General features: G+C 38.5%; 1 long non-coding RNA gene across 1 annotated transcript; it reads right to left on the reverse strand.

Moving 5' to 3' along the window:
* Positions 1 to 7,648: 7,648 nt before the first annotated feature.
* Positions 7,649 to 22,444, reverse strand: LOC118454192 (uncharacterized). Its single transcript, XR_004843645.2, has 3 exons — positions 21,967 to 22,444; positions 21,769 to 21,871; positions 7,649 to 7,763 (listed from the first exon to the last, which is right to left on the reverse strand). It is a non-coding gene; the product is annotated as an uncharacterized LOC118454192 (long non-coding RNA).
* Between the last annotated feature and the right edge of the window lie 1,895 nt (positions 22,445 to 24,339).

Below are 24,339 nucleotides of genomic sequence, written 5' to 3' on the forward strand. Positions count from 1 at the left end.
CTGCCTCCTTCAAAAGGCGTGACAGCTTACTAAGTCGAGTAGGAAAGGCCCACGCCCTTAACGCACAACACTCAAGTATCCCGTTGACCTCCAGCACCGAGAAACGCACTGGCGGAAGTTTTATGAACTAAGAGTGCCAAATATGTGTTTGATGAGACAGACAGAACACGTGCATGTCTCGGGATGTTCAATTGTAATATTAATAGCCCGCAGTGCCCCCACCCTGTCTCTTTAGAAACAAGGTTTTTAAAGATATATATATATATATATATATATATATATATATATATATATATATATATATATATTAAAAGCTTCTTCACAGAAGGAGGAAGCTCTGAATTCCATCAACCCTTAACTTGTGACTGCTGGTGAGGATACAGAGTTAGTCACTGCACTATTTATGACTTCTGCTGTTAATGTCTGACCTCTTGTGGACAATGAGGCGCACTGAGGTGAACGAAGTAACGAGCACGGTAATGAGCTGCTGCAGCCACTGCCACAGACTGTTGGCTTCAGGTTTTATTTACAGTGTGATAGGTTTTTTTTTCTTTTTTTTCTCCCCCTCAGTGGTGGGAACTGCATTTGCACCTCTATCTGGGCAAAATAGATATACATTTGCAGGGATTTGTTTTAAAGTGTGGTTGGGAACAGCTGCGGGCACTAACCATTTGAATAAACAAGCCTGATTTTGTACAAGGGGAAAAAGAAAGGCATAGTATACCTCAATTTCTACTAAAACAGAGAAATAATCAAATATCACAGAGGTAAGGCATCTCTAAGTGTCTCTTGAGAGCACGATTTGAAGATTGGGGATTAGGATCTTACATTGCTTACCAAGGTTTTTGAATTGGGATAAATGTGTTGAACATTATGTGTGATGTGTGTGGAAGACAGCAGATAAACAAACATTAAGGAATGGCTAAAAACATTAATTGAATAATCTGATCAATATGCTTGAATTTTGAAATGCAGCACATGTAGACTATGATATTCCCTTAATTGCTTGTTTGTTTTTTTAAGTAAGCCTTTTTTAAAATTGTGAATATTGCCAACACAACAGAACTGTGTGCAGTAGCATCACTTCATGGTTTAATGTTTAAAAGCCTTGTAAATTCACCCACATAAAATTCGCCTTTGGCAGATGAAAGGGAAGATTAAAATAAGTCAAATGCATTTTGCTCTGAGGAGCACTTGTTTTATCAGCATGGCGTACAGGGCGGCTTGCTTGCAAGCTAAACCATCTTGGTATCATATGGCCACTGCTGTAATTATCTGGATGCTTTGATGCACCTCCACGACCACAGTGCCTAGAGAGTGTGCTCAGAGTCTGAATGCTCCGAGTAGGTGACACTTGAAACGCACCGTATGAATATGAATTTTTGACTGTGCTCTGCATTTACAAATAGTAGGATTTGGTTCCAGGAAAGTCTCCAGTGATTGCCGTGCCAATCACTCTCAGTGTTTGAACCAACGGGAAAAGAATGAAATGCAAAAAAAAAGCACCTCTGCCTTTGTCTCTGGTTACATATATGAAGCATCAGTGACTGCAGGTCATTTATTCTTGTTATTCTGGTGCAGGCAAAATATGTCAGACCCACAAATGACATGTATGCCAGCGTGAAGTAATATATGTTATAAATGTATGTAGTCAGGCCAAGAAGCAACAAAGTCCTATTTTATGAAAAATGTTGCTTCAAATCAGCCAACTTTGTGATCGGAGTCTTATTAAAGTCAGCTCACCTAAAGATAGAGGTATTACGTGAGCGCAACTTTTTCAAATCACTGTGGAAAATACTGCATACATATTGCTGGGCTTTGATTTATGGATTTACTATACTGTATAAATGGAATAAATATGTGGGGAAAAAACACATAGCCAAGAAAATGGTTAAAATCCAACTGACAGCTAGTGAAGCTAAACCATTAGGTGGCAGCCCAGCACTTTTCTGCAGGGCTCAGGACCTCTTGGCTCCATGCTGTCCAGTCGTGACCTTTAGCTGTACATTTTGAAGAAAATCTCAACTCATCACTGCACAGAGCTACTTGTGCATAATGCCGTCCACGAAGTTCTAATAACGGTCTAATATAGATCTAATTTTAATGAGGTGCAGTTTATAGATCAGATCTTTCGCTTTCTTGGGCCTTTCATCCGAAACAGTCTCTGGGGTCAGCAATTTGGGCACTGATGTAACAGGAAATACATATCAAAGAGAACTTTGAAGTCAAGTAACCGAGCAGTAAATGCAAAAAGTGTGAATGAATAAAGTTTTATTGTGAGTGACAACTCTGAAGGTCAGTAGTATTTCAATAACTCTATTGTAATGGTGTGCCAAGAGTAAAAGAAAAAAAAGTCAAATAAATGAATAAATAAATAAGAATGAATAAGAGCGAATTTAAAAATTACAGCGCACTACATTCCTGCAGGTTATACTGTAGCCTTGACTTCTGTGGGCAGCAAAATTTCACCGGGAGCTCACTGGAACTGCCTTGAGAATAATGTCACACCCTTGACTTGAATCACAGAAAAGTCCAATTGAACTTTCCTATGAACCTGCCTCTTCTAAAATCTTGATACTGAATTTTGTAGGGTAAGAAATGCATGAGATGTCTCAGTGCTCCCAGACACAGCTTGGCTGAATTCAGTGGTTTGGAGATTCTATATTCATGGGGGGAAAATACTCTTCATAGCCCTTGTAGTTATATAGTTGTTGCCTCTTCCTCATCATGTGCTCAAGTGTCCTTAGTGAGCGCTGGATTTACGTCCTGATTGACTGTCTCCATAACAATCAAAGGGATGATTGGTTCATTTAAAAGTGTTTTGAAGAGCCTTGTGTCATGTATCCTACTCTCTATACTACTGGGATCCTTCCAATCCTCTACAGTTACTGCTCAGTGGAATGTAGAAATATGTTGTACTGGACTTTTCCTCCTTCATGGTTATTGCTTTTTTTGGATTTGTGACTCAAATCCCTTGCTCTATTTTGAGTGATTTATACATATGAATGAAGATTTATGCCTGTGAGCTCAATGTGCCAGTATTATCCAATCAAACTGGGCTGCTCACTGGCTCCTGAGATTGCATTAAAGTGTAATATCAATGCAGCAATCCCTGGGTTATTGCCACTTTGAAATACCCGGTGCCTCCGATACTGTAGCCACGTGTTATGATCAAGGGGGGGGATCTGTCTATTTATGTGAGGTTTCATGGGAGATTGCTGTGGTAAATTAATCAGAAGTTGCCAGCCATGTTTAATTCATTTGATCAATGACTGGATGAAGCTGGGGGGAAAAAAGAGAAGTGTCAGTGCATTCAGGTGACCACAAAGAAGTAAGGCACACAGAATAACCAGACGAGACCTAGAAATTTAATATTACTTATTTCCTGAAGTGTTCTCATCGGAGAAGACGCCGCTATCATTTTAATGCCTCACCTTAGGTTTCTTAAGTCTTCATAAACATAATTTATTATTCCAGCGGCTTGTAAAATTGTAGTTTATAATTTGATGACATTGAAAGCTATCCTGCAGAATGTTAGAAAATGGTGCTAAGAAAGAGAGGACATTAATTCTTGGGTAGTATTCTGGCTTTGCAAAGTGGTGTGCGGGAAATCACATTACATAACTTTTTCTTATTGTTCCTTCACAATCTATTAATGAAGGATTTTCAGTTTATTTTGGATAAGAAGATTGCCTTGAACCCCAGTCTTTAAATTCTTCTGTTTAGTGTGCAAATACTATAAAGCCCCAAGGACCTGTAGTGTGCAAAACATTGAGAATAGTCTGCCTGAGAATCTATCCCCCTAGTGATTTACCGATGTTGACTGTCTATTCTAATCTGCTTGCTTTTTAAACTCTCTGTGTGGTTAAGCATTTAAAACGAGAAACTTCTTAGTCCTACATGAGACAGCAGCTTTGATGTCATGATCGCACTATTATTTTATGCAGCGACCCAGTGCTATAAGGGCTATTTCATGCAGTAATGATTTTTGTGAGGAGAAAAACCTGAACTGACATTGGCACATTTTTCCTTTTTTTCCCCACTACCCTGTAGGAAAATGGCTTTCTTAGCCTGCAATTTATCCAATTACGGATTTACAGCAGTGCAAAGTCAACCATATGATACAGCCTAAGTCTATTTTTCAGCCTTTGGAGCAAATCCAATCATTCCAAATGGTTGCTGATGGTAATAATTGCAACAGCATCGCATTGATCGAGTGGGTCCACGGGGTGGAAACAAACAAAGCACACTAAGAAAAGGAGATGGTGTTTTTTTTGTGTGTGTGTAGGGGGGGGGGAGGTTTGTTATTATGGCCCTTGTAAAAAAAATAATACTGAGGCATTAAAAGATGGACTTTAGACTTTATCGGTTGCTGATAAAGAATATGCACACACCAATGTCCCAACTTTATTTATTCAAGACTTGAACGTAAAGGTAAAGGGTTACTGCGCTTTCTAAAATCAGAAGGACTTATGGGAATGACACGGAAAATTTATAGATGATCCCTATGTAACAGCTAGGTACACGCATATCATAGTTCTTGGCTACTCTTTGTATCCTTATAGAACTTTATTAACAGTTTCAAACAACACCAAAGATTAGTTTACAAAATGCTGAGTAATGAACTTCTAAGTAAGGATTCAATAAAGAACTAAACACAAGGCACACAAGTCTAGTCAATGGCAGTACAATGACCAGCTAAACAGTTTACTCTAAAAAGACTGCTTAATGGAAACTAATTTGAAAAATCTTCCAGTTATCCTTTACAAAGTGTGTTATCCAGATCACTTCTAGACTGTTTCTGTATCTGTGTTTACTGTATGTTCCACAGCCCTGCCACAGATTGGCGATCTGTCCAGGGTGCAGCCTACCTCCAACCCTGTGACAGCTGGGGTGAGCTCCAGAGGCTTAATGCTTAATTGTATACATGCTGGTGCTGAGAGCAGTATTAGAAAAGATGATTGAGTCATTGTTACTGTTATTGCTCTGCTGCAGAACAGCTTGCGGCGAGGCTTTTGGTTTTGGTGGTGTCAAAACCAGCATTTATTTTGCCACCTACTTGATAGATGTACTCTACAGCACTTGCTGAGTTTATCGTTATTCTGGCTGTTAATTCATATCGCTGCGAAGAATAACAGATCTCTCTTGTCCGTGCTTATTTTGGCTAAAGGAATGTCACACTTGCACATGTAATTATTTCCATTAATCTCAGCTTCAGCATGTCTCGTCACTCTTGCGTCTCCTTTACCTTGTTCTCTATACCATACAGTCCCTATTCAGTTAAGCTCTGGAAAAATATTTCAATTCAAAGTAATATGTGATAGCTTGCTCTGCTCGTATTCATATCATAATTACATCTTAACTGTTGAGCTCCGGTCCCATAGTTTATGCTGCTGCACCTCTCAGCCACACTCACTGCACACCTTAAGCCTATATCCATGAACGGATGGTCATCTGCTTCTTATCGGTGCTACATAACATTTGGTGGAGAGAGATTATCTGCTCCAAGCCATGAATTTTTTGAGAATTTAATATGCTTAAGTTAATAATTATCTGCTGCATAGCTGATGTGTCTCTGCCTGATGCTGCATATCAAGTGGCCCCTGTATTTAGATTTATCCATCTAAATTCATTACACACAGCTCCCTACTCCTTAGTAAACTCCTCTGGAGTTTTTTTGTATGGAAATTGTTTCTCAAAATGACTTCATAAGACGGCGATACACACATGGGTCTGCTACCATTTTCGCTCCTTACTTACTTACTAAGACACTTTGTAAGTACTTTTGATTCATTTAAAAAGGTTTCTGAGGACACATCTCACACTTGTTGCCAAATTGCCATTTTAATGAAGGAAGTGCCATAAGATTTCTCGGAGCACTGTCCTTGTTGATGCTGATAATGAGCCATCTTCCAAGAAGGAACTGATCCAGCTTCATGCAAGGCTAACTTTAGAGGGCTATAACAGATAATCATATTCTCTTTCTGTCTGTGGCATCTTGTAGAGTTGGTTCTTATAAAATATTTTTAAGAATAGCAAATACTGTAGATATCCACTGAGATGGTCCCATTTTTCAGTAGGCAGTATTTAATAAGATGAGACTGTTCATGCTTAAACTCGAATGCTAAACTTGGCAAGGATACAAATCATTTCAGTGGGACATGGGAATGCATTCCAAACAGCTGACAACCATTACACATAATGGCCCCTGCTAAGGGCAAGGTCTCAGATTCATTCTCATGTTAAGTGCCTTGTCTGACTGACTGATAAGGATGCATTAAAGAAGAGGTTGTGATACATGTGACAAATGTTACTGGCAAGCCAGTGAAGAGAAAGTGTTGTGGTGCAGGTGTGAATGAGGGCAGATGTCAGGTAGATGTAATGAAAAGAGTGGGGGAGGCAGCAGTGGCGTGCCTTCTGTGTCTGTACCACAAGCCTGGCATGTGGGTCTAAATTATTCCATAGAGGGTCTGCACTCTCAAAACTGCTGATATGATAATGAGTCTAATCACTGAATTTTAAGAAGTTTTGCCATTGTTTAAAATGCATTGTATCCCTTGAAAAGCTTAGAATTCAAATTAATAGTGTTTAAAGTCAGTGTGTAATTACACAGATAGGGTTACTGATTGAATTATGTCCAATTGTTTTTTGGGATGTGGTTAGAATATATGAAGCCACAGTTAAACTCTGTATCTATGAGGAATGCCACTTATCACCTGTCTTACGACAATATAAAACGCTTGATGAAAGTTGTCCTTTTAATCTCTGCATGTCTTGCAGTCTTGTCTAGCTATTGCGTTGTGGAAATTTGTGAGTCTTGATTGTGAAAACTTAAGGTCTCCAGCCTTAAAGCCACAAGGTCATAGCATGCAAGCGGCATATTTTACATTATATGACACATTTTACGTTCTGAGGCTTTGCACTTCCCTGGAAAAGGTTGTACTTTTTATTTGGCAGTGCAGGAGCTGGAGAGTGGGGGGAGATTGATTTAGTGTGCTTCAGGTACACGGGCTGCTTTTGTGTCTGGAGTTGCAATTTAGATTTAGAAGACAGAGCGGCTGCAATCAGGAAGAGGTGGTAATCAATTTTTCTTGTTTATGTGCACTTGTGTGTGTCTGTGTGTGTGTGTGTCTACAGCTGCAGAGAACAGATCCACAGCCATTGGCAAATAAGAGGAGCATGTAATGATAACCATTCCACTTTCCTTACTGATACACAGATACTGCCCTCGTTCTTCAGCACATTCAACTTCTTATTACATGCTGGACGTGTTTGCTTTTGTTTTTTTTCTTTACACCTGATATACTTTTCAGTCATTTGCTTTATGATCTATATCTATATATCTATATATATCTATATAGATATATCTCTCTCTCTCTCTCATATATATATATATATATATATATATATATGACAAACTAATTCAGAGACCTCTTTCTCTTAACAAGAACACAATTAAAATTTTCTACAAAAGGCAAATGTATACATATATTCAACAAGAAACAGCAAACTGTTTCCACTTGTTATTTTCCAATGCATTACATTGGTCCCTGAATTTAAAAAAAAAAGAAAAAAGGAAAAAAAGAGGTTTATACTACACTGTACATTTGCCCTTGCACACCACAGAAGAAGCACATAAGAAAGTGTTACCAAATACTTTATTACAGCTTGAGGACAGTTGAGCCTGCTGGGTTTTCATTAGTTTTAAACAACAGGACTGCTTTTTGGCAGTGCAGAACAGGTTTTCATGGAGCACCATAGTCCTGTGAATGAGAGAAGGAAGACGGATGAGCAAACGCTAAGGAGTTAGTTTTCACCTTGAACACACCATCACTCTTCTTGACTAATTCTCAGGTTCTGTCTATACATGCAGTTAAGGTACTGGTGCCTGACAGAGAGGCAACAGTGGTATATCTGGCATACAACAAAAAGATCAATCACTTTATTGCTATAGCGTACTACTGAACATTAAACAGAGCATAACAGAGAACCGAACACTCTTGAAAGGAATTATCATTGCATCTTTGGCCAAAGTGAAATAAAAATGGATATTTAGAGAGTTAAAAGGTAGGTCTTCTTGTCTAACAGCAAATTAATTAGATGCTGTGAAGGTAATGATTTGGTTTCCTGTTTGCACGCTGAATGAAAAGTTGTAATTATTTCAAAGGCTGAATGGACATGCCTGGTGGAAGCTTCTTGAATATGTCCTGCGGGCAAGACAGCTGAAACCAGGAGTGCTGGCAGCCCCACAGTACCTGTCTTCATAGTGAGTGAAGACTGAGGTGGCACTATGAGCCCCCAGTCTGCTATTAATTCATGCAACTGTCTGGAAGATGAGCTGCGGTGTGAGTGAGAGCACAGTTCTTCCATCTTTACACCTGTAAAATGGATTGACTGAGCACACTGCTGGGAGAGGACCCTTTTTTAAAATGAAAGTTACCATGCCATATATTTCTCTCAGTATTCATTACTGGTCGTTTACTCTGTAGGTCCCAATCACCTTGGTGATGTCCGGTCTAATGTGATGGGCAGAACTAATACCGGAATAAAACCTCTATAGGCTATATGATGCAAGGACAATAATGTGAGTCCATGATGCCAAGGCTCCCTCTCCTGCATCTCGTTACAGCCAATGTGTGTACACACACAGGGAAAGGACAGGACAGCAGTGACAAACAAAGCAAATAAACTGGACCGTGACATAGGTGGGGCTGCCTGAAAATTGTGTAGAAATGATGGGAATAGTTTATTGTGAGATTTAATGACCAGCTGTGTGATGTGGAATAACTCAGAACCCTCTGAAAACACATTACGGAAGTAAGGAGCTAGAGGAGGAGGAGTCGAGGCAGGTAGCTGGGTGAGAGTCATTCCGAACACTTACATTATTCACTGTCAATGTTAACAGAAATATGCAAGTAGAGTTCAATCATCAAGCAACAGCAAAGCAGTCTGACTGTAAAAAGTAATCAAAATTCTTTCTTCATCTTTCTGCATCACTTTCTCCCAGCTTATTTCCAAGGCAAATTCTTTTCCAGCTACAACATGACCACATCAAATGCGGTGTTTCCACGTTCAACTGATTTTAGTTTAATAATTTATGAGCACTACACTTAATACAGTAATGAAGATCAATGACAGTTTTGTTTGAATTTGTTTTGTTTCGTTTGTAATTTTGCATCTATGCAGCGCCACAGGAGATTTTAAATAAAACACTTAAGATGTGTTTGAAGTTCAAACTTTCACCTTTAATTCAAGGGGCTTTACAAAAATTTTGCACAAGCTTAGGAATTATAGCCATTTTTGTACATTTTAATAATTTTTTTCCAAGGTTCAAAAGTAAGTGAACGAACTATCATGATTTTAAATACAAAGATTGCTTTTACTGCCTGGAATAAAGTCAGTGACTACTATCTAAGACCCACTGATCTCTACAAGCTGTGTTTACCTACCTGAGATGCTCTGCTAGGTCTTTAACTACAGTCACTTATAGTTGCTGCTTGTTTGTGGGTCTCTGCATTGAATTATGTCTTGAATATTTTACATGTTGTCTGCCCTTCCTGTTCTTGAGTGTAACCAGTGGTTTGCACCTTGCTGTAAACTATCTGTATTTCTATTCATCAGAACATCTCTTGATTGTAGACCTTGAAAATGATACACCTACCTCATCTGGGGAGTTCTTAACTTGGCAAGATATTGTTCATACAGTTTGCACTTCAAATTAATTTGATACATTTTGTAAAGTTGAAAACTTTCCACAAACTCAAGGCATGCTGTCATTGCTACCATACAGCAGCCTTGGCCTTGGCACCGTTTCTAATTTTCACTGTGACACAGACCCACAGTAGTTTCCGCTTCTTCCCACGATGTTCTGTTCCCTTTCCACTCACACTTATACTCAGTTTAAATTGATTCATTCATGATCCATTCATCATCCATTTTCTTAACTACTTAGCTAACTTAATGTTCAGAGGGGACTGGAGCCTCTCCCAGATGACACAGGGCAAAATGCAGTGCACCAATCTATAACAAAGCTAACAAAGAAACACACTTTCATATTCACACAAGTGGCTGATTTAAAAGCACCAATTAACCCGGAGCACTCAAAGGAAATCCATGCAGGCACAGTGGGGGACATGGAAAAAAGAGAGACTTAAACCTAGACCCTTCTTGCTCCAAGGTGACAGGGCAACACCATGCCATCCCAACTGATTTACATAGTTGTAATAATTTACATAGCACACGTCATCCTAAAATAATAAGATCAAACACTGGCATTTACGGTAAGCACTGAGCCATAGGTTTAATAACTGCATTTGACATGAGCGATGGTCTGCAATTTGCTGCTCACCTTAACCCCTGTTCGCCTCACCTTGCATTCATGATCAGTGGAAAAATATTGCACCATAAATACTAGAGCTATCAGTGAAAACTAGAACAAAGTGTTACCATTTTATTAAATATATAAAAACAAGTTTCAGCCACTTGTGGGCAGTGGAAAAACTTGTAAACACAACGATGACATATCACCGCCCTTCAAGCAAGTATAGTAAAGTTGCTTATTTACACAGTCAACAGTTACAATATTATCTTTTGCTTAGAGTGTGTTTCTAAATCCAATATTCATTCTTTTAGCTCCGGAGGAAAATATCTGACAGTTTTGGGTGCTAAATGTTCCACTAAGTTCACTAGCAGATCTTTAATTGTTTGGTTCTGCAGTAGATATGTGCACTGTGAGTTTATCAGAGCTAGTTTGATGAAAACACATGGGCTGCTGTGGTCAAAAACAGTGCTATAAGCAGAGTACTGAACCGAAACGGTAAAGCTGTTGGGACTGGCAGCTAATCATTGGATGAAATTCACTTTCAAGATCCATAAAGCCAAGGGCAGCTTCAGACCCAGGTGATGATTTTCTGTGTGTTTATCACTTTAAGTGACTCCTTTGTTTTCTCCTTTTCACTTGCTACAGTGTTATAAAAATATTGAGCCACTTATGAGCTATTGATCATGCAATGGTCGTATTAATGCAGCTGTTATAGCTGAATAGTGCTACGTGCTAAGGAATGATATTTATTCTTTTCTTTTTTTTTTCTTCAAATTAATTTTGGAAAAATTGTTCTTTTAACCTTAGTATGTCTAACCTTACTGGCCCGAGTGCACCCTGTTAACGGCCCAAGAAGACTGTTCATTAAAAAGGCATTTGAACTTCATCATTCTCAACTTAATAACGTTAATTATAATTCTGACCTTCAAGAGATGTTTTATTATTTTTTGTGTGTATTAAAACAATTATTTTGAAGAATGGTTTGTGGATCGGCCAGACTTTTTTTTTTCCCTTCCAAATGCGTCGTGGTTTTATTATTGATAAAGATTCAAGGTTGAGGTCATGGTTAAGGGTATGGTGGTTTTGTACTGTGCATAAACAAAATCCTGCAGAGCAATGCCAAGGCCCACAGATAAGATATAAACACGATGCATACAAAAACAGTACCCTCTCATAACAATCTTTACAAGTCAGCATAGAGCTTCAGAGTCAGAAGTGCAAATGATGTTTACTGAAATGAATGATTAAAAAACATAACAAGATTAAAAAAAAAAAAAAAAAAGAAAGATGCCATTTGTAAACAGACTCGCATGCCCGATGATGCCATGTCATTGCTGACAACATCTTAAGAGATGCAAGTTTACTGATAAGGTGTATTTTTAACTCTGCTACAGAAAATATTAACTTTAATTGTTTTGCATTCGTGCTGAATAATGACAGCAAAGAGGAAACAGATATAACATAACTACGTTCTCCAGGAATCAAAGCCCGTAGAAGGCTCAAAGAAAAGTAAAAGTTAAATCAAAGCTTGACAACTTGCATCTGTGCAAATTAAATTTAATCTAAAAAGCCAAAAAATAAGATACTATGGTTCCCATCAATCTGAGTTAGGGAGCAATGTTGTCTCCTTATCCCTTTACAATAGTAATAGATTTTAGTCTTAAGGCAAAACGATCAGCCTGCATCCATTTCTTTGTTTAGGAGAAAAAAATAAATGACTGTCACCATTGACAAAACAGACATCCCAGCTAATCGGTTATTGCAAAAATCAATCACAGGCCTTTATTTTTGCTGTATTTCCTCAGTTTGTCATACTAGAAAAAAGGCTGCGACCCTCCGGCCCATCTTAACCCTTTCTTTGTTGACGTGTCAACAAAGGCGGTATTAAAATCCCACAGCAGCAACTTGTTTCAAGTTAAGGTTGACAGAATCTTCCAATTGAAAATCACTTAATGGGACCCTCCCCTCTTCCTCTCATGGCTGCTCTGTTCAGTTTGTTAGATTGTACACCATCAGACAGTGGCAGTGGCAGTCATTGCAGAATGACACTGTCCTGACCTTAACTCTTTTGAAGACAGTGCCTCCAGGTCTTCCCCGGAGGCTGTTGGGCATGCTGAGGTGTGCCATAGGTGGTGGAGCTGCAGTACCTCAGCTCATTTTGATTAATGGACCTCTCTCTGCCCCTGAGTGAGCAATTATCAGAGGGTAGGCAAAGTCGTTCATCACTGTAACCAAGCAGCAGGTCGCTTCCACTGTCGAAAGTCATACCTGCAGGGCGAAGGGGTCTACATCCCCCACCTCCTCCTCCCTATCAGCCAGGCAGCTAACCCATGTTTGACCAGGAGGGTCTGTCTACGGAAGGTCAGAGAGTTGAGGCTTAGGCTGTATGGAGTCAGAGCATGCCGCCTGCAAGCAAATCAGAGTGTACCCAGTAATTGTTTAGCTGCTATCTGGGTTCTCTTGCATTCATCAAATTCAAGTCTGTATTTTAATGTGAGATCAAGTTTGTAATCAGTCCTGTAGCACCAAGCCAACACACTCATTTAGAAAAAACCCAGTCTGTAGCAGTTAGTGGATGTGTATAACATATGTAAACCTCAGGGACTGAAAGAAAGTGCCACACATTTATCCAGTGTCCTGTTGGTGCAACAATCAGTTATCCTTTGTTACAGTTTATCTGAAAGGAGTACTTATGAATGCATTTCTTCAGGGGCTCTGCTTGATTCTGTTTAATGGCAATAACGGTACGTTTTTATTCATGGACGATTTTTGCAACAAAAGGTGAATTAAGCACAGAGAACACTGTGGTTTAAATGCACACTGGCACTACAAATATTGCGTGTGTCTGCTCAGACAGATTAATGGGACCTCGATCCCTGACAATGATTTGCAAGAAGCTTGACCACATCATGGTCAAGAATGTTTATCTGTTCATACCTAACAGGCTAATGTCAGACACAACCGTGAAAAGTAAAAGACTCTTTGCACACACGCGCGCACACACACACACGTAATACACCATAACAAGCACTGACCTTACAGTTATTGTCCATTAGTGTGACTGACAGTTAGCTCCTGAGGTTTTGTTGCCATCCAGTGAAATTACATTTTATATCTAGCAAGCGAACTGCCTGTTCGTTCATGTAAAACTCATAACTAGGCCTTCTTTACTTCTTTACTATCTATGTGTTTTATTCTGCTCACCTTTTAAGGCTCTTGACTTCTTCCGATGCAGAATCAGAATTTGCCACAACAGTTTTTCATTACTTTGATGTTTGCATTAGCGCTAAGGGAAGATGTGTTTACAGAAATGTAAGTAATAGTACTGTCTAATTGCTGGGTCCATTACAGCACTGTCATTGCTATTATGCACCTGTAATCCCTTCATCTGCTGTTAAAAATGCAATTAACAAAATTGTTGTTTCTCTCAGGGACCAACAATTTACCTGAATCTATCGGTCAATTACCGGTTTGTCTTCAGGCTGACCCCACTGGCTAATGGCTTTGGAGGAAGGCCAGAATCTGATTTCCTTTTAATAGTGTCTAATGGGCTGTCAGCCTATACATTATGAATGCAAACTAACTGCGCACAAACCATCCCAACACACTATTATGGCTGGGTTCTATTAATTGATTCCACTCTTTAGTTTTAAGCTAATGGTTTCCTCTTCTTTTTAAGCAAGCTGGTGAATCTGTTAAATACTTTCTATTGTTAAAATAGGATTGGGAATGCATTTGAAGTAAAGCGATTTTGTTTGACCGCCCTGTTATCAAATCACTGTGTGTTGTGCATCCAAAATGAGCAATGTCTCTGTCACATTAATGAGGTAGTGTCTCTCTTGCTCACTCTGTCCAAATGAAACGAGGGGGAGAAGGGGTAGTAGTAAAAGGTGGGGGTCGTCTGTGTTTGGTTTTGTCCACGTTTTGAATTTCAAGTGGCCTAAAAAAACAAAACAAAAAATTTAAAAAAGCTGTTATGTCAGGCTTACTATTAATTAACTGATCATTTTTACACTGATAATTTCTTATGAATATATTTTTTATACACAAATAAATATATTTTTAGTTGTTTCTATTTTGAAGGAAATCATTTCGCTGAGTGTGCCAGCAACAGAGTGTGTTTCCCCACTCGAGTAAAAGCTATCATAAAAAAATCTGGTCCAGACATTTGCTGCTGTGCTCTGGAAATCCAGAAATCTGTGTGCTGCTACCTTGTCTGGCCTCGATCTCACGCTTTCCCCTATATCTCACTGTCTCTATCTTTTGCCATTCCCTTGCCCTCCTTTTTGCCATCGCTGACTGTCTTCTCAATCTGAAGCTCACATCTTTATATCACTCCAATTTTCACACGGTGAGATGGAAATTGAGTGGGAGGACTGGGTTGCAGGATAAGATGGAGGTCTCGGAGTGGACAAAAATAAAATCCAATTCCAGCAGAAAAAAAGAAGAAAAAAAAACCTCACCCCCCCCCCCCCCCCCCCCCCCCCCCCCCACCAGCTGCCCATGCCCATCTTCAGAAAGTCTCACCTGTACATCTATGGAATCTCAAAACCTGGCACACAGCAGGAAGGTAAAGAGAGAAGGTCTGTGCACTACTCTCTTGCAAGTGAGCTGGAAAACACACCACTGGCCCTTTTTTCAACTTTTAAAGCCACTATTTACTTCATATCATAATAGGAGATTTACCAGGTGACGCTATGCTCTGAAGAATTTCTAATGCTCAAAGCTGCATGTCCAGACCCAAACCATCCAAACAATTTTGTGAGTGAAAAGAGGACGCCCGTACTTTAAAGGGCTTATTTTTTATTTATTTTTATTCTAACTGAGCTTTGTGATGGGCAGAGGGTTTGATTTGGACAGATGAGGAGCAATAATCTTTTATCAGCTGAGATCCCTTTCCAGGCAGTAAGCCTTGTGCATCTGTGGTACTAAGAATGAATGAAGGGTTCTCACAGAAGTAATAGGCATCTCTCAGTTAAGGAGGGGTCAGCTATAAGGTGAAAGCTTAGTCAGTGTGGACAAGTGAACAGAGTACCAACTGTTTGATGGATAAAAACAGAAAATGCCTGAAGGTTTAGATTACATGTGTCTAATTATCTTCTGCTTATTAGAGTCGAGGCTCTGTCCGTATCTCAGGCTGGAATGTGTCATAACAGCTTTGCTGAATCAAAATCAAATTTACTCATCCAATTCTGTTTTTCATGTTGACTTTTTTGTTCCGCAGCCTTCCAATGTGGAGAAAAACACAGACATCTTCAGATATATCTGGCCAGCAAAGTTAGGCGCCATCCACTTATTTTTGGAGTCTGAACAATGAGGATCCTCTAGAGCTGTAATCTAGTTGACTGACAGCAGCACACAATGCCTTTCTCCACTCCTAACCAGAAGACTTTCAGTAAAAGCAATGCAATTCATGAGAAGAGAACATAGACGGGTGGGTTGGGGTGGGGTGAGAGAAATGTGCTCAGCCACAAAGAGATAAGACAGAGGGAGGAAGAAGGAAGACAGCAAAGGTGAGAGAAAAAAAAAATAAATCACAAGATCTTAAAACTTCTTCCTGCTGCACATCTCTGAGGTAGATGCTCAGTCATTTGTGGGCTCAACCTCACTTTCTATCAGTGCTACCATGTTGTGTAGACACATTCTACTATTTGCAAACAAAAAGATATTTAAAGATCATCAAAGGGCAGACAAATAAAAGAGGAAGAACGAGAAGAAGATTTAAAAAAGCTTAGAAGAGCATAATCATTCCCTAAGAGTATTTGGCAATTTTAAAAATGATCAAGATCCACACAAAAAATTAATTAGTTCTTGCCCATGTTTCAGCCCTACGCCAAACCGAATGAATTTTAAGCTTGGCAGTGTTTTTTATAGTTTTCCTGACAGGCAATGACGATGAATAAGAAATTAGATTTACCAAAGAATCTTCTCAAAGGCAGACTAGTCCTATTTTGCAGCAATTAGAACATCTTTATGATCTTAACACATAACTCATTAGCTTATTCCGACTTAGATTCTCAAATGTTTTAGACTGTTAGGAGTTACTTTTACAAACATCCAGTAGAGAAAAGTGAGTTTAAAGAGCAAACTTAGCCTGCATGCTTTATCCAGAGGGGCAGAGAGGAGGATGAAACGAGAAAAGATATGAGTAAAGCCGGGTACACAGTGCAGCCCATTATATTGTGTGATGTTAGCTTTTCCTCATGAGGCCTTACTCTAGGCTTCTTTTTGCTGCTTGACATGGCTCACTCACAATTCCTAAACATTTCCATAAACTCGCAGTTTTGTGGAAGATAATAAAAAGGTCTAATTCAGCAGAAGCAAACAGCACCTGGTGGCCTCAGGCGCCCTTATCTCGCGCAGAGATATGAGATTGTACAGTGTGTGAAACCAAATTATATTTTTGTTTGCCTCAAAGTGCAAAACAATCTTGCCAGCATCTAAGAAGCGCACAGAAGTAGGCAGAGAAGGGTAATATTGCAGATATGAGGCTATTTCTACAGTTTATCTCTCATGTGAAAAATGCAACACTTAGGCTGTGATGATGTTAGGGATTCTGTTTGACTCTCAAAGCCTGTATTGACTAAGCTGGGAAAAAAAAAGAAAAATCCTCTGTAAATCGAACATCCTGTCACAAAAGAAATGAATCTCTCCACATGAACTGATCTGCAACAAAAAGAAAAAAAAAAAAAACAAAACAAAAAAAAAAACCCGTGGTGACATGAGTCCAAATTACAGTCTCTGATAACACATGGGTGTGACCCAGGAGGAGGAAAGCTCTCAGAACAAAATATCACTTTTGTTCAGAGAGCTCTTTTGTTCAGACGTGATGGTAGCGATAATGCTAAGCTCATTGTCAGGGCTGCTGTTCACAAAAAAAATAAATAAGAAGAAGGAAACACTTCTTGTGAGAGTTATCTTTTATCTTTTATCTTATGTTACATCATTTGTCCTTTATATAGATTCTATTCAATATCTAACTGAGAAAATAAGTAATTCCCCATAATTCGCCCTCCCACATAAACCACTTACAAATCCGCACATGAATGCATATGCAAACAATCGCTAGATGCTTTTTTTAAAAAATAAAATATATACCTGTTGTCAAGGTTTCAGCGTTTCTTATTTCTGCCTCAGATCTGCAGCCTGTGGCTTGGTTTAACAGCTGGTGGGGAAGGAAGCCATCACTCTTCAATACATACATGTCAATCAATCTGATTTAAAGAACAAAACATTTCACTGACCACTCAGTTTTGTGCAGGGTGTACTGCGGGTCAAGCTAACAGAACGTTCATTCTCTCAGCCTTTTATTACTGGCAAGATGGAATTTACGGTACTTAACAAGTATAAACAGTATAAACATGGAAAAGTACTCACTTTATACTGATCAGGAACAACTCTTGTTTGATAGACTTTTGTAAGAAATGTGTAATGTTATTAAGTTAGTAATATTAGGCATAACTGTAGAGTCCATTGGAAGCTAAAAAGCTCATGTTTGACTTCAATTATCAAATAAGGTAACATACCACCGCAGTTTTATCAGCATATCAATCTGCTTCACATTCAGTGCTTTGAGTCAGTTTTACCTTGCAGTTTATAGCAATGCTTCTCCAAAGAGATGATCTATGTTTTAACACTGCTCATCCTTTTTGACCGAGTGTTTAGCATAAATACTGCTTCTTGGCATCTCTTCTAATCACACATGCAGTGTTCTCTACTGTCTCTATTACTGTTGTATTCAAATTGATGCATTGTTTCATGTGTACTGAATGGCTTATTTGATTTTGCATACAACCTGCATGTTTGAGACCAGTCTCACATCATATTACATGCCTAATTTTCCCCTCAAGCACAACTCAATCACATCCTGGATCTCTCTCCCACCATTCTTTCGTGCCATTCCTTCCCACTTTAAAAATTGTTCTAAAGTGGTAAATGGAAAACTACTTATATTGACCACTCAAAGCACTTTCACACCATGATTCACCCATTTGTACAGTCTTATTCTATGCACCTCAAGCAGTTTATTTATCTCTTACACAGTGAAAGAAGGCATTCGGGGTAATGTAGGGTTCGACTTCCCCGAGGACAATTTTATATGGCCTTGAAGAGCCGAGATGGCAAAAGTACAGACTTTCTGTACTTAAGTGGAAGGATAGATATCCATGTTTAAAAATACTCCAGTAAAGGTTGTAGTACTGAAGCTACTTTTTTACTCAAGTAAAAGTAAAAAAGTGTAGGCTCTGAAATGTACTCAAAGTAAAAAAGTAAAAAGTAGCTCATTGTAATGAGAATATGTAACTAAATTTGGGACTGCACACAGTAACTGTGCTGTTTTTATTGTATTTTATTTGGGGAAAAAAGTAGCACCTTGAAGGACAATTCAACTAACCATTTTTGTAAAAAGGTAACTGAACTTAATAATATAATATGATATAATACAATATTAGTACATGAGACTGCAAATATTATTCCAATCTAAATTCCAATTCGCCTGAAAGCTTCAATCTGTTATGTAGATAGGAAAAAAAAAAAAAAAACTATTGACTTTGCCTGCACACTTAAGCACTAAAATGAGTCCAGCTATCTTGACTGATGTCCATCTCCTGCACTGACACTATACTCTTTATACTGTCTTTACACCAGATATAAAGTTAAATGCAAATTAATCTCTGCCACACTTGATGTAACCTACCTCTTACAGTGAGCACCAGAGGTACTGTGCAGCAGTCCAGCATAATGTTTTACTGTGAATTTACCACATTATTGTAAACTAACTTGTTTATCTGGGGCAAAACTACCTAGTATTTTCATGCAACATTTCAACAACAAAAAAGTTTGTATAGCTTAAATTAATTTGCAGGATGTTTCCCAATATGAAAATACATAATTTATCAAAACACAACATATACAAATAACATGTGATTAAAAAATTATTACATCTAAAAATTAAATTTCACTTCATCAAGTGTCACTGAGCTGCCCTTACCTTTAAATCTAACCTCTCTTCTTCTTCTCCTGCCTGTCTTTTCTTATATTTTTCTCCATCTCGGAGTGAACTTTTCTCTTTTCTTTTGTCTCCCTGTGAAATACAGCAGCTGGACCTTTAGCTAGCAACACACTGTGTGACAAACTGCACACAAACAGTTTGTGTGTTTGCTGATATTTGTTGAGGTGATAGAAATGTTGAAATTACCAGCCACTGAAAAACGTCACTCCTTTCATACTTCCTTCTACGGAAGATGATTAGGGCCACTGGAAAAAAAAGTGGGGACATCTTTCTTTTTTATAATTTCCCAGAATTCTGACTTCAATCTGACCTTTTTCTCAACGCAGGAAGTAAAAGCAAAATGTTGTCTGAAATATAACTACTCAGGCAAAGACACATGAAAATTGTACTTAAGTACAGTCTTCGTTACTTCCCACCTCTGCTGACACGACAATAATTGAACTGCCAGCCTCTTGATTAGTGGATGAATCACTACACCTCCTCAACCTCAGTCAACCAGAATTAAAACCTAAAACCAGTTTTACTCAGAATATTGTCAGTATTCTTCTAGTATTGTAATAGGATTCAGGTTTCAATCAGTGATGCCTCCAGAATTTTTTTTTTATAGGAGTGGTCATATTTGGGTCACTAAAAATATTGGGGTGGCACACCACATAAACTAAACTAAAAGGAATAAATAAATAAAATTTTCCATTTTTATTATGCTGTTGTCAAATATAGGTTACTTGGAAAATATGGCAAAAGAGAGAAAGAGAAAAGACTTATTTGCCTAGTTAATTCTAGCTATTAAAGTTAACTGAAAGTAGGTACATATGAAAACCAAATAAGATTTTGAAATCCATAATAATCTATTTTAACCCTTTAAGACCTACCATAGAACCAAGACCGCCAGAGCTTATCTTTACATTTTTACATGCTGTAGTCCCATTTCTGAGAGCATTTTAAGTTGCTATACATCAATACAACCGCTATAGCCCAAATTGTAATATATGTATGCATTAAGTCCATAGTAACTACATAAATTGCAAAAAAGTGCAATAAACTACAAAGAAAATGAAAATTGTTTGTGGGTTTTTTGGGTTTTTTTTTTTTTAAAAAACATACATTTCTAGTTTTATCCCTCAAAACTAAAATACAAAAAAGTTGCACAAAATAGTTTCCAACAACAGGAAATTTATTTTGAGTGTCTTCATAGTTTTATTTTTGAGATACACCAATTTTTATATACTGCAGGAAAAACTAAAATAAATGGTTCTGGTTCTACAGGGATTTAAAAATAGTTACAAAAAAAGAGCGTGCCCGCCCCAGCCAGTTTTAAAGGGTTAAGCAGTAATAAATAACAAATTAGTGTTTCATTGTAGGGTGTTTTCCTCTCTCTTGTGGCCATGTTTATTAGACATGGAGGGGCCAGCAAATTTTAGGGGGTGGCCAGTGCCCCCCCAGTGCCCCCCTCGGTGGCACTGACTTTAATATTGACTGACTACGAACAGACAGCTTACATACTATAAACAGACCTGATCTGAACCATGTCAGTGTTTGTAGTTCACCCTGTGAGGTCTAAGCCATTCATGATGAACTCAAATCTGGACTACAACCCAAACGTCATGTTTTGGACATAAGAAAAAGACTTTACTGGGAAAAATGTAAATACTTTGTGAAGTGTCTGTTTGATTGTTACTGTTGTTATTACCCCCACCACCTCTCTCTCTCTCTCTCTCTCTCTCTGTGACCCTGCGGTGGAAATCACTGCATGAACTCAGGAACACTTCTGTCAGTAAACACAGTTTGTTGAATCTCGATATGCAAGTGTGTGTTGCCACACAGTGTCTCCATCAGAGAATCTGTTGCTTATCTCAGCAAAACAATGTCAAACAGAGAGTGCTAAACTGGCCTCTTTGGAATTCACACTTTGCTGCATTATAAAATGAAAAATTCAACAAAGGAGGCCTCAACAGTGGAACAACTGAAACTCCTTTTCAAGCAAAGATGGGAAAAACAGCCTAATAACTACGGCTATTAGTCTCCTCAGTTCCCAAACATAGAGTGTTAAAGAAGGGGTGATGCAACACAGTGCTATATGTGCCCTGTCTCAGCTTCTCGGAAATGTGTTGCTGTCACCAAACTCAAAATAAGATCTAGACCTTTTAAAAAGAAAAGGTCTCTGTTTCAGAGACTACTACTAGTTTCAATTAGTTACTGGCATAAATACATTTTGCAAATAATTACTTTCTACATAGTGTACCAACTCTTTTTGGTGGTGATAAGGATTGGGGTATTATGTTATAGTAAATCACTAGGACCCTTGGTAGGTAAAATTTCAAGACAGACAAAATACCTCAAATAAAAAGTGCAGCACACTTAACATTGCCATTGACAACCCTCTTATTAGCAAAACTAGCAAATAAAAATAAATGATCAATTCCTAACTGAAACTTACCTTGTAAAGCTTTCTTTTTCTTTTTCTTTTTCTCTAAGTCAGTCTTTTGCGTTTGGTTTGTCAGACAATCGCTTGGCATGCTGTTGTGGACTTGCTACTGGTTCTACAACAGATAAAACATCCAAGTTAAATTTAAGGAAACTGAAGTAAATGCACAGGTAAGAATTATTACAGTTGAATTATCACCATTATACTTACTCTGTCTCCATTATGCTTCTGTTTGTTTGCTGGAAAAAACCAAGACAGTTCTGTACAAATGTAAGGCAGAGATAACAGAAGGAATAGCTGCAGTCTGCAGGACAGAGGCCAGTGCACACATCCATACACATCTGGCAGCAGATGTCACAGCAATGGTCAGAGCAATATCTCCAGTCCTCGCACATACAGCAGCAGCCACAAGACGGTTTGCATTCCTCCTCACTTTGTAGGCAGGAGCTGGAAAGCTTGCAAGACTGTAACCCCATGGGAGTGCCTGCCTGCCTGTTAAAACACACAGAGACACCGAGAGATGAGATATTGGAGGAAATCCCTCTCTAGAAAAATGGTCTCCTTTTCAAGTCCAGAACTGGAATTGAGGATGTATATAAAAAGGAATTCTGTGGAGACAAAGATGTTGATAATTGGCTGTCAGCCTGTCCTGAGCACTGTACAAGCTACATGCTATTTCGAGTCACGTCCAAAGTTTCTGCCGCATGCACTGTTTTGTGTGTGTGTGTGTGTGTGTGTGTGTGTGAAGGAGAGAAAGAGCAAGAGAGAGAAAACAGTTTGGCCAACTTTTGGATATAATGCTTGATGTCACGCTTTATCCCCTGGGGCTTTACTCCAGTCTGTGCCTTCATCTGTGACGTTCATAAGACAAGGGATGAAGTCTAACCTTCAAAACACCATGACAACCTCAAATGTCACTACAGAGAAGTTTTCTGTTTTCTGAAAAATCAAAAATGTCCATAACTAATAACAAGCATTTCTTTTTTTCCTGCTGGGAGTATGAAATTATAAAAAACAAGCTCTTTGTTAGGCCTACTTGTCATGGGGCCTACAAGACAGCTTCTAATAAACAAGGATAATGAGCAATGCACAACGAATGAGGAAACAATTAGTGATTAGAAATATAACATTGGTCACACTGAGGAAGAAAAGCATTTTTTTTTTTTTTGCGTTGTTTTAAAATTAGAACTCTGTTTCTAGCAAATAGAAAGAAAAAAATACCCTCAAAGCTGATCCCTTATTTCTCAAGAGATTGCCACAGCAGAGGGATCCACATGTTTGCTTTGGCACAGATTTAGCACCAGATGCCCTTCCTGACACAACCCTCCTATTTATCCATCCTTGGGGCCAAAAAAATGAGTACAGTAGCTTGTGACAACCCTGAGGCAAGGACTGCATCACCTCCTGATCTCAAACCGAGGTTCTTTCCCATGTAAGGCTCTGCAGCTGTACACAATAGGGTCACTTACATCTTACAGTGCTGTGATTGCAGACATTCCCCAACTATCTATGAATGGTACTTATGGCCATTGATCAATGATCTTTGATCAATGGTTGGTGACCAATGGCCATGACAATTTGCATATTAATGGTCAAGTAACTGACCTCCCAGCCCATTGTTCATTCAGTGGGCTAGTTTCAGTTTTTGTGCATATGTACTGTGTATAAGATTGGGGAAACCTGCAGTCAGCTGAGACTGAAGAAGTCACTTGGATACGTGACGAAACGTTTCTCCCACTGAAAACGCTACGCCCAGATGAACAGAATCAACCTTTTGGGATTTACTTACCTGGATGACTGAGCATGCACCAAGACAATGGGGTCACTACTTTTGCATTTACTAAATAAGATGTTTTAAAAGTAAGGAATGCACAAATGTATCATTTAGATATGAAAAAGAGAGAGAGAGAGACGAGAGAGAGAAGGAGAGAGACACTTATTTGCACAGTGAAAGTTGATGAAATCAGCGCTCCTGTGTGTCACACTGATAACACCCGATGAGCATTACAACAATCAAGAGTCAATCATATTAATGTCAAAACACAGTGAAGCAAATCATTTGTGCAATTTTGAAAAGTGCAGTTTATGTTGCTGTTCAGTTGTGTTGCATTAAGAATTAAAGAAGCCTTTTTTTAAAAAAAAATAAAAAAAATCATGAATTACATGTCCATGTATTTCATTCATTCATCAAATGCCTCCCATCTGGTCATTTTGGATTTGCCTGAGTATTTTCCAGGGGAAAGGCAGACTTCTAATAATAATTATGTTAAAATTCAGGTGGCTGCTGTCATTAGTTTACTCAAGGAAACCATTTAATGAAATCATGGCAGGGTTGTTTTTAGATGGGATTTTTTTGTAGCTGTATCGAGAAAACTACTTGAGCTAGGTGCTTCAATTTTTTTAGGGTACATATCTGTACTATCACTCTTTGAATATAGACTGTCAGGAGTATAGCTCAAGGTAACATAGAATGATGGATGCTTGATGTTTCTGAAATATTAGATTTACAGTCTCTGAAAACAGATTTGGAGGCTTGTAGCTTTTTTATAAGTAGGGGACTTATACTTTATATACAGCTTCTTA

This window comes from Neolamprologus brichardi, chromosome 4 (genome assembly GCF_056152115.1).
Source record: "Neolamprologus brichardi isolate AB-2024 chromosome 4, ASM5615211v1, whole genome shotgun sequence".
In the NCBI taxonomy this organism is placed as follows: domain Eukaryota; kingdom Metazoa; phylum Chordata; class Actinopteri; order Cichliformes; family Cichlidae; genus Neolamprologus; species Neolamprologus brichardi.